This window comes from Tamandua tetradactyla, chromosome 14, assembly GCF_023851605.1.
Source record: "Tamandua tetradactyla isolate mTamTet1 chromosome 14, mTamTet1.pri, whole genome shotgun sequence".
Classification (NCBI taxonomy): Eukaryota; Metazoa; Chordata; class Mammalia; order Pilosa; family Myrmecophagidae; genus Tamandua; species Tamandua tetradactyla.
Window position 1 is genome coordinate 40,545,166 of NC_135340.1, and position 11,442 is coordinate 40,556,607.

The 11,442-nt window shown below is 38.3% G+C and overlaps 1 pseudogene across 1 annotated transcript in view; it reads right to left on the reverse strand.

Annotated features, from left to right (window-relative positions):
• Positions 1–5,333, reverse strand: part of LOC143654987 (olfactory receptor 4K15-like) — a 71,103-nt pseudogene extending 65,770 nt beyond the window's left edge. The window contains exon 1 of the transcript XR_013162034.1: positions 5,223–5,333. The product of XR_013162034.1 is annotated as an olfactory receptor 4K15-like (transcript). The remainder of the gene's footprint in view (positions 1–5,222) is intronic.
• Positions 5,334–11,442: the final 6,109 nt, after the last annotated feature.

The window sequence follows — 11,442 nt, forward strand, 5'->3', positions numbered from 1 at the left end:
CTGCATATTTTCACTTTTCTTCTCACTTGGTTTCTGTGTCTCTAGGAACATGGGGACTCTGACCAGACTCACCCATGACATAAATCTCAGTCTACTCTGTTTCCTGGTTCCCTCCTTGGATGTGGCACATCCAAAGAGACTCAGAGTGGCTAGTGATACTGCCCTTGAGACCTAACAGGGGGCTTCTCTCCCTGTCATGTGGGAGTCCAATATAAGCAAATCAAGTTGTTGCTCCCCTCTCACATTTCGATCTCCCCTCTCAATTCTCCAAGCATTCCCCAAATTCCCTCTTTTCCTTTGATACCTCTTGATCACTTTAATTATTCCCTCTAGGTACATGGAGACCCTCTTTTCACATCTTTGACACAGATCCTCCCCCCTCTATGAGAGTCTCCTCCTTTCTCCTCTGTCTGGTTTTAAATGCCTTCTGAGACATTCCATCTTCTGTAATACAACATTCTTGTCTAAGATTATTGTAGCAAACAAGGTATTGTTTTTGCCATTTTAAGATTCACCACTGGTCTATGCTGATGGGAATTGAGTACTTTCCAAAAGAACAGTCTCTCCTCCAGAATATGTCCTTTAACCTCAATTAAGACCCTTTGTGGCTGAACATGAAGGTTCCTTTCTCTAAACAAGCTCAACTTTTAGCCCTCAGAAAACAGGAAATTAGAAGATGAAGGTATTCCTGGGAACATTTTCCTAGACTTCTCTGAGGTGGAGCAGGCCCCACTTCAGGAGCATGGGTTAGACATTTCCCCGAGAGGAACATCCCAGAGATACCAGGCAATGTTACTCTCCAAGATTCCAAAACACTGGGCTTGTGAAAGTGATAGACTCTTCAGAACTGCTGTCCTAGAAATTTTCCAGGCAAGGTCCAGGAAACACTTCTGGAAATAGATCATCTCTCAGGAAAGGTGTCCCAGGGAAACCAAGCAACTTTACTCCACGTGTTGCCCAGACATTGAGCCAGTGGTGAGGAAAAAGCCCATTTCTGATGTTCATTGTGATGCCAACCAGTCCTACTAGCTCTAGTAATGCTGCTCTCTTTCTTTTGCAGAGAAAATCAGAAATGCTAACACTCAAGCTGGAAAATGGGAAAGTATAGCCCTCTAAGGGAACTTTCAATTACAATATCATCCTACAGCTAGATTTGTCCTGTAAAGACAGGGAAAGTACCCAAATGTTCCCTATGCCCAGATGTTTAAGACTGTCTATGAAGACAAGGATTGGAGAGGAACTTGTCGGTTGTGATATGCCCATGTCACAAATTCCAATAGAGGTGACTTCCTTGATGGTCTTCTATTAAGACTGATTTCTACAAAGCATGTGAAAATATACCACTAAGTAAATTAATTATAATAAGCTAAGGGAAATCATGCAGGAAAAAAGAGGGAAACATGGCTCTTTTCAAAGGCCCTAAAGAAATATAATAATGTAAGCCCAGGTTTCTAGGAAAGTCAGATTTTGCTAGTAACCCTTTTTATCAATCAATCTGCCCCTGATATTTAAAAAAAGCAGCAAAAGTTCTCCATGGGGCTGCAATCTCCCATTAGTGGCCTGCTAGAAACTGCTTTTCTGTCTTTAACAGTCAGGAGAAGGATTAGGAGGAAGAGAAAAGCCAAAAGAGAAAGGAGAACAGAGAACAGGCTCAGCTTATTCCAGTCACTATTAGAAGTGTTCTGTCCTTCAAAACTACTTGAAAGGTGGCTCCAAGCCACGTAGGCATTGCTTCAACTATGGTTCAGAGGACCACTGGCAGAGAGAGTGCCAGAAACCTCAAGATAATCCTCAACCTCAGGACCCACTGAGGCCTTGCTCCAAGTGCCACCAACTTGGGCATTAGACCAGGGGTTGCACTGACTCCTGAAGGAGGGTGAGGAGACAAGGCAGCACCTCAAGCCCTACTCACTTCAAGTGAAGAAGCCTGAGAGTGCCTGAGGCCACATATGGCTCCGTTGACTTCACATTTGACCATCAACCTAGAGGAGCCTCAGGTGAACCTCAATATGACAAGATTATCAATTTCTTTGCTTAGATGGCCATGTGATTCTACCCATTCCAGGTGGTCTTTATTAGTTTACTGAAGTCTTTAAAAGTGGAAACATTATGGAGTGAATAGAGCAGACAGAGAGAGCTGACAGAAACTTCAGACAGAGCTGACACAGATGCTGACACTTGGAGAACAGAGATACATATGTTTGGAGATGCTTGGAGCCCAGAAGAAATCACCATGAGATGAGACTATAAAACTTTTTCTTAGAAAGTTTATTTTGCAGAAGCTTAAGGCCTCCAGATTTTTCCTATGCTGCTAAACTCTAAAACCTAGAGGTACCAGTCTCTCCAAAAATATCAACCTGTTTCATTCCTCTACCCCATAAAGTCAACAACCCTTTCTAGAACTAAGAATTTAAAATGGTCCTTTGCTAGATATCCTTGAAGATTGAGGGAATAATGAAATGGGAGGGTGGAGGTGTAACTGAGAAATTAGGATATAAGAAATGATTATGACCACTGATGTTATATACAGGCCTGTCTTTAGTTTCCAGTTTATAAGAATAGCCAGAAGAAAATGCCTAAAAATTTTAACTGTAATCAAGTAGCTTTGATCTTTGATATGATGGTATAATTATGCAGCATTTATTGTGTGAAACATGATTGTAAAAGCCTTCTGACTGTCATTCCATTTATCTATTTATCCATTATATGGGTAGAGGAGTAACAAAACAAATATAAGCATCAAAATAATAATAATAATAGGTGGGGAACATTAGGGAAAAACTTCTTCACAATTTATGAACAATAATTATAGTACTTTAATAATCTTTCATAAATTGAAACAAAGGTAGCTGTGAGAAGATAGCAAAAATACAAAAAAGTGTTTTCATCAACTGTAACAAATTTTCCACCCCATTGCAAGTGTTGGTGGCGGGGTGGTGTATGGGAATCCATGCATGTTTGCTCTGTAGGCACACAATGTCTCTAATAAACACCATATATTAATTTAAAATATAAGATAGCCTTTAGAGAGAACCCAACAAGGAAAAGAATTCACAAAATACAGTTCTAAAGACTAAATGTGTAGAAAAGGCAGTAGCGGTTGACAGAATGGACATAGTTCTATGTGCAAGACTTTCCAGAATAAAGTTCTAACAAGACAGGAATTTGTTAAGGCCTATCCTGTAATAACTCAGCATAGGCAGGAGCCTTAATTTATCAAAGCATCACCTCTGTCCAACATATTCTGACTTAGATAAATACCACCCTGACTTGAGTAAAACCTATGATGTGAACAATTTCTTCAAAAGTGGGTGTAAGACTCTAAAAAGGACTGTAAAAGATATTTTTAAAATCAGTCTCATTTAAATCTAATTATGTAAGGTGGGCACAGGAGAGGAGTAGAGAGGTAAAATCAAACAGTAAGGTATATGTTCTAGTTTGCTAGCTGCTGGAATGCAACACACCAGAGATGGATTGGCTTTTAATAAAAGGGGATTTATTTTGTTGGTTCTTCAGAGGAAAGGCAGCTAACTTTCCACTGAGGTTCTTTCTTACGTGGAAGCACAGGATGATCTCTGCTGGTCTTCTCTCCAGGCCCCTGGGTTCCAACAACTTTCCCCAGGGTGACTTCTTTCTGCATCTCCAAAGGCCTGGGCTGAGCTGCAAGTGCTGAGATGAGGAATGCCGAGCTGCTTAGGCTGTGCTATGTTGCGTTCTCTCATTTAAGCACTGGCCAATTAAGGCAAACGTCACTCATCGCAGCAGACACGCCACCTAGCCGACTGCAGATGTAATTAGCAACAGATGAGATTCACATACCATTGGCTTGTGTCTGCAGCAACAGAACTAGGTATGCTCACCTGGCCAAGTTGACAACTGAATCTAACACAGTATACCAAATTCAAAAGGCTGCAAATTATTTATCTAAGATCAATTTTTAAATGACAGTATGCAGAGTGAGCCTCTTCTATCCCTCCTCCCAAATTACAGAAGGGAACATGGAAAACTTCAGAGCTTTATGTATTACTACAGAGAAGTGAAAGGGAAAACTAAATTTGTAGAGTCTGCTCTGCTCAATTGATATGGCCATTACATGACTTTGGTAATAAATGTGTAAAGTTTGTTATACTCAGCTGAGGTTACCATCATGTAACCTTGATAATACATTGTTGTACAGTTTATTATGCTTAACTAAGGTGGCTATATGTGACCTTGGTAATAAATTGTTGAAATGTACACACTCTAGCTAGGAGGACTGGCTATCCTCACAGAAAAAGATGTATTTTGATAAAAAGAGTTACCAAATTCCCAGGAAACTTCTCTCCATCCCTAGCCAGTTCCCAGAGGACCCCCTGGGCCCAGTCTTGTAAAAAAGCTAATTGGAATCTGGCCACTGTTGTGTAAAGATACCATATAAACCACATGAAAGCAGTTCGACAAGAGAGTCTCATGAGAGAGAAAGAGATAGAGAAACTTATCTGGGAAGAGGATGCTCTGCTGTGGATTTTACCACAGACCCCGAATGCTGTCTCTGAGATTCCCCAGCACTCTTCTTCAGGAACTGATACTCTCCCATTTGGTGATGTAACCATGTCTCATTTCTAATAGTCTTTTAATGACTTTCCTAATTCTGTTTTTGTATCACTGAAGTCTGTGTTGTCAGAGAATCCAAGCCTATAAATTAAATGGCCATAAATATCACACTGTCTTTCATGCAACAAGAAGGCAGGGTGAAAGGAGAGGTCCCAGGGGTCCTGAACTGCACTGCTTACAGAGGATGACTGACCCACGGCACAGCCTGGAATGCTTCTAACCTGTTCTGAGCTGAAAAGATGTGATCTGACGAAGATGGTTCACTCCAAATGGACCATTTCATTCCAATTACTATCAGGTACTAGTTTCTGCCCAGTGACCAAATGAAGAAATATAATTAGCACCTAAACAGTACTTTTAGCTTAAATAACTTTTTCAAACTACCTTTGGCTTTTAGAGAAATTGTTTTTATAAGAAAATCATGTAGAAAATAGGGTTCCCATATATAACTCCCATATTATGAGCAACTTTCATTAGTATTGTGCATTTGTTGCAACTAATGAAAGATTATTATTATTACTATTATTGTCCTATTAACTATAGTTCATTAACTAATTGATTCTTGATCCAAAGGAAGGGTTGTTTTCTGTTTTCTTGTTCTTCTTTCACACTAAAATCACTTGTCTTACCTGACGGTGACTGAGCTTAGCATTCTCCTGGCACATTCAGGCTTGTGGACTTGGATCACTTCTAGGACTTCCCTGTCTGTGACCAGCTACCTACTCAAGTCACATGGAACAGAATCAGACAATGGGCCCACTGGAGATGTCACAGACCCTCAGTTGCCATGGCTACTGTTATAAGAAAACACAGAGGATAGTGAGAAAGGAAAGAGGAGAGAGAAAAATGTAGAAGTTGACAAGTAATTGAAAAAACATATAAGTGCCTAAACTTGTTTTTAAGAAATGCATGCAAAATCTGTGGAGAAAACAATTTTTTCAGAGAGAGTGACTTCCCAACAGTGTCCTAGAGCGATGTGGTTTCATGGAGAATGATTTCTGAGGTTCATTTCAGCTTAGGCTAAATGCAAAGGGATATGGATAGATTTGGAAGTACACAAACTATTTTAATAACAAGATTTTTTTTAAGTAAGCTAGACAGCCACCAAGATGGCAGAGAACCAACAGATGTTTTCCACGTGAAAATGATTGAGAGTCAAAACATTTTGAAATGCAGTACAAATCCCCACATATTCCACGGGCTCTTCCAAAGTACAAAAACTGGATTGTCCCTGAATTGGGTGCTAAGGTAGAGCAGAAATGGCAGAAGAAACTTTAGAGTAGTACTATCAATATTTGCTCTAAATTATTCCCAATATCATTTTATTGGAGCATGGGCAGGGAGAATGTGCTACATTCAAACCCAAGGCTTCAGTGAGTTCCAAGTACATGATGATGCTTATCTTACCACCTTGTGGCTCTGAACCAATATGCAAAAAATTGGAGAATAAGAGTGTGGTCCTGAAGGGAATCACAGAGAGCCTAAAAAAGCAAGAAAATTCATAAACATCATATCAACATGGGATGACAGTGTGTTTACTTAATTAGCTAAAAATAATTGAGTCTAAAATTCTGTCCTTGGTAAGTGTATTTACCATAATAGACTTCCTAGCTTTTACCCTGTGCAATGACTTACTAAATATATTGAGAGCTCTTAAGGGCCAAGCTTGATTAATCTTGTATCTAGAGAATCTAAGAATGAAACACTGCATGAAGTTTTGCTATACCAAAAGACCAACTCTAGAGTAAAATCCATCAAATATAATGCTGGAAGTGACACGATTATTGAAGAAATAAGTCCAAATGGTGATGAGTATAATGCTCACTGGAGTGCGGAAAAACATAACAATTTAATAATAGCTAGAGCAATACCTAGATTAAATATCATATATAGAATCATTCTACTCTATGAAAAAAAAATACCAAGCTGAATTATAACCAAATCTAATCTCTAATCCTTTGGGAAAGTCTGTTTCACTACTTGAAACACATAATGTCTTTTGCATGTAAAATCTTGCCCAGTGCCTGATATAGGATACACTTGTGGGAGGGCCCAGAGAACTTGAATGCTGAATAAGACCCCAGATGAGTCTTATCTTATACATGCTGAAGTCTAAAAGCCACTGGAATTTTCCAATGAAAACCATTCCCCCCTCCTAATTGGTATAGAGTGGAACAGCTTTTAAAACCAACACATCTGAGGAATAATAAGTGTGTTGTTTCCCTAAGTGTGGGTGATTGGGAAGGTATTCACAGTGTTGGAATCTGTTAGTGAATTTTAACAGCCACTTAAATAAGCATCTATGAGAGAAGAGAAGCAACTAGAGACATCAAATATAGAGTTTGTTTTTTTAAACCCAAAGCCAATCTGAGGTATTGGATATGAAGCAAACCAGAGTGGCCACTACAGCAGTGAAAGCCACACAAATGGATTCAGTGAGGTCCTTTTACTTTTATGTTTATTTTGTCTCTTTTTTTTTTTTTGGTGCTTGGTCTGGGAATCAAACCCAGATCTCCCACATGGAAGACAAGCATGCTTTCACACTCATCTTTGAAAGTAAAACATGCTGTGATTGCCCCTGCTGCTCCTGTGACAGTGCTTCAAAGGATGAAAATAGCCAGGTAGGCTTACATAATAATTGCTTTTTACGTAAAAAGAAATGAAGATCTTTTATGAGCCCAATCTGTGTCAGTGCTGTGCACAATTCCCAAAACTTGGATATCTAAGATTGTGTTGAAAACTATAAACACATAAATGTTGGAGTCCCTTAACTGTTCAGACACAATGTTCACTTTGTTGCAAGTATTGGCACACACAGAAAAAGGCCCATGAACCTCATTGTTTGATCTATAAATATTTTAGATTCTAGAAAATGTGATATAGGCAATAATGTATAATTATTTTATAAAACCCACATATCTGTTCTCTGGGCTTTCCAAGTGAATATACATGAAATATTTTGTCAGAATATCTTAACTTACACATCTTTATTTTCTCCTATTTTCCAGATATGGTGATGGAATTTACTGAGCTTTGGTTAACTCAGCAGCCAAGCCTTCAGAAATGAAGATGTAAAAATCTCTCCCCTGATAAAGGTCAAATAAACCTGCAATTCCATGTGGATTTCAAGGTGTTCTAATGCACAAACAGAATGAGCCTTCCATATGATAAACTCAAGAAATGGAGAGATGAACAAAGAGGTTCTCTAAGAGAAACACATCTGTTCTTCAAATCAGGAGATCAACGAAGAATAGTATTTTCAAATAGTGGAGGACAAGTTTCATCTCCTGAGAAGAAAGGCTGAATAACCTAATAGTCATGATTCTCAGCTTCAACAATGTCCTCTCAGATGTCCCCATTCCAAGTTCAGGATTCCAGTATATTTTGAATATCTACAAGTGCATCTTAACCACCCAAAACTCAGTGATTTAAAATAAACATAACCATTTATTCTCTCTCAATTATCTGTGGATTTACCAAATCAGTTGGGAAGTTCTTTTGTTCCACAAGGTGTGGGATCAGACTACAGTCATCTCAATGCTTGGTTGCACCTTCAACAGCCAAGAAAGCTCACTTAAATGGACGTGAGTCAGTACTGGCTACTGGCCAGATGCTCAGTTGATGCTGTCAACTGAAGAAAATGTTCTACTCCACATGACCCAACAAGCTATGGAAAAAGATTCCAATCTTTTAAGGCCAACCTCAGAAGTTACTTAGCCTCACTTCTATCACATACTATTGGTCAATAATTGTCAAGAATAACCTATATTAAGTCAGAGGGGAAGTGGATCCCACAACTTGATGGGAAAAAAAGCAAGGTCACATTACAAAAAAGCATGTATTTGGAGATATTCTTTGGATATTCCCTTTTTTATCTACACTTCCCTTGAGGAACTGGGGAGATTTGTGAATCTATTAAACTTCCCCACCCCTGCTGTGGAGAATTCCTGATATCCTCTCAAGCATAAAGGAGACTGCTTTTAATAAGCCAATTTAGTAAGTCAAACATTTGATTTTGGGCCTGCTTTTGTGAACCTTACTCCTACAAAGGAGAAGCTAAAGCAACTTATATTATGCCTAACAATTAACCCCAGAGAAGCACTTTTGCATCTCAGGTATGACCTCTCTCTCTCTCTTTGAGCCAACTCTGCAAATAAACTCACTACCTACCCCATAAGTGGGTCATAACCTCCAGGAGTGTAAGTCACACTGGCAATGTGGGACATGATACCCAGGGATGAGTATCATGGGACATGGCATCATGGGATTAAAAAAGCCTTCTTGACCAAATGAAGAAAAAGAAATGAAGCAAAGCAAAGTTTCAGTGGCTTGGATATTTCAACTTGAGTGAACAGGTCACTCTGGAGCTTATTGTTACACATTAAAGAGACACTTCTTTTTAGTTTCTAGTGTTTTAGAATTGCTGAAAGGAAATATCTGAAACTGTTGAAATGTAATCCAGTAGACTGGATTCTTGATGATGATTGTATAACTATATGGCTTTTATCATGTGACCATCTGATTGTGAAAACCTTATGAGTGACACTCCCTTTATCCAGAGTACGGGCATATGAGTAACAAAATAAAAGAAAAATAAACAAACAAATAAATAAATGGGAGGTATGAGGTACGGAATGTTTTGTGTCTTCTTTTTTATTTTTTTCTCAAAGAAATTAAAAGATTCTAAAATTGATTAAGTGATGAATGCATAACTATATGACGATATGAGCCATTGATTGTATACTGTGAATGGATTTTTTGGCGTGGGAATATATCCCAATACAATTGCTTTTCATTCTGGCAGGGGCAAAAATTTGTCCCTTCTGAGATAGTTTTTCCTGAATAGGTTTTGGCTTCTATTCCTATCAAGCCTCTATCTGTGTGAATATTCTCATGATTATAGAATGCCTGATTTTCTAATATGGGTTCCAGTCAAAGAAAGTGGAACAATGAGTGCATGAGCACAGCATTTACTGGGCCTGCCTTATATTGTACCCCCTGGAAGCAGTCTGCTTCACAGAACATTTTCTAAATGTATTACAAACAGCTAAGCAATATCTCAGAAAACTAAATATAGAATTGCCTTAAGACCTAGCAATCCTGATACTCAGTATATACCCAGAAGCTCTGAAAACAGGGATGTTGCGCACAAACATTCATAATGGTATAATTGCCAAAAAGTAGAAATACAAGTGCCCATCAATCAATGAATGGATAAAGAAAATATGATATGCACATATAATGTAATACTATTTAGCAGTAATAAGGAATGCACACAATAACACTGACGATCCTTGAGGACATAATGCTGAGAAACAAAAGGACAAATATTAAATAATTGCAGTAAAATAAACTAAAATGTATAAACTCATAGTACTAAAATCTAGACTATAGGTTACCAAGAGAGAGAATGAGACAAGAGAATGGAGAATTATTGCTTAATGGGTAAAGAAATTTTAGACTAGGATGAACTTAAATGTTTGGAATTGGATACAGGTGACAGTGGTATGTTATTGGGACTATCAGTAAGAGTGCTGAACTGCCTATGAATGTGGTTGTTTAGGGGTTGTCAAGAGTCATGTACATTAGGAGGAGGAAAGTTAGAGGTCAAAATATGGGAATGTATAAAGCAATGAACCTTATGTTGGACAATATCTATGGTTAATGATACAAATATAGATATGTTCATTCATGAACAGGAACAAATATATGACACTTTTACAAAGAGTGAATACTAGAGTGATATATGGGGAAAAGTGTGCTTTTTGAAAAGTACAGATGATAGTTAATAGTAATACCTTAATACTATTTCAGCAATAGTAACAAATGCACCATACCAATAGTTGAGCTCAAAAATAGGGGGATATAAAGGATATGTGGTTTTGTAGGTAATCTTTTTTATGCTTATTTTTTATTCATCTTTTCAGGTAATGAAAATGTTCTAAAATTGAATGTGGCAAAGATTGTGCAATTATGTGATGATACAGTGAGTCATTGATTATAATCTTTGGATTATATAGTAGTGTGTGACTATATCTCACTAAAATTAGCATTAAAAAAAGCTAACCAATGTTTCTCAACCTCAGTGTTGTTTTTATTTTTGTCTGAATAATGTTTGTTTTTCGGAGCTGTCCTGTTTGCTGTAGTATGTTTGGTAGTATCCTTGGCCTCTATCCACTAGATAACAGTAGCAGCACCTCCAGATGTGACAAAAATTTCTCCTGGCATTGCAAAATATCTCATGGAGGGGGTCGAAGGAGAGGGGGCTGCCCAGAAACACTCAGGTAATAGTGACATTAGCTTGGAGATGATACACTGTGAAGTCTGGATTCTATTGAACTTGAAGTTATGGCTGCTTCTATTTGGAATTCTCTTGCTGGGAAAAAATAGTCAAGTCAGCCACTATGTTGGTCAGTGTCATCTATTCTAATTGTCAATGGTTGCTGTTACACCATAGGGACGATCAGTACATTGTCTGGAACTCAACAGGGATCATATCAGTACATTCATGCCCAGTGAAAATTCAGAAAATTCAGTATGCACAGCCTCAAAGGACAAGGTGACCCAATGCTCAGAATCTTCAATAATGAAGGTCTATCTTTCCCAGGTGGCAGACTACCTGTAACATCTGAATTACTTGTAAAAGATAAGATGCACCTAGTGGTGGAGGCTGGAGATGATGAATATCTGTGATGGCTCTTTGTTAAATCATTTTTAGAGATTGCAGGCTTTGATACACTGAGTATTATGTCCAATACACTGAGGCTTCAATCCACTCAGAAACAGAATGGACATAATAAAAGGAACAAGTGGATCTGAGTTGTGCAAATAGGGGATAATTGCAAAAGC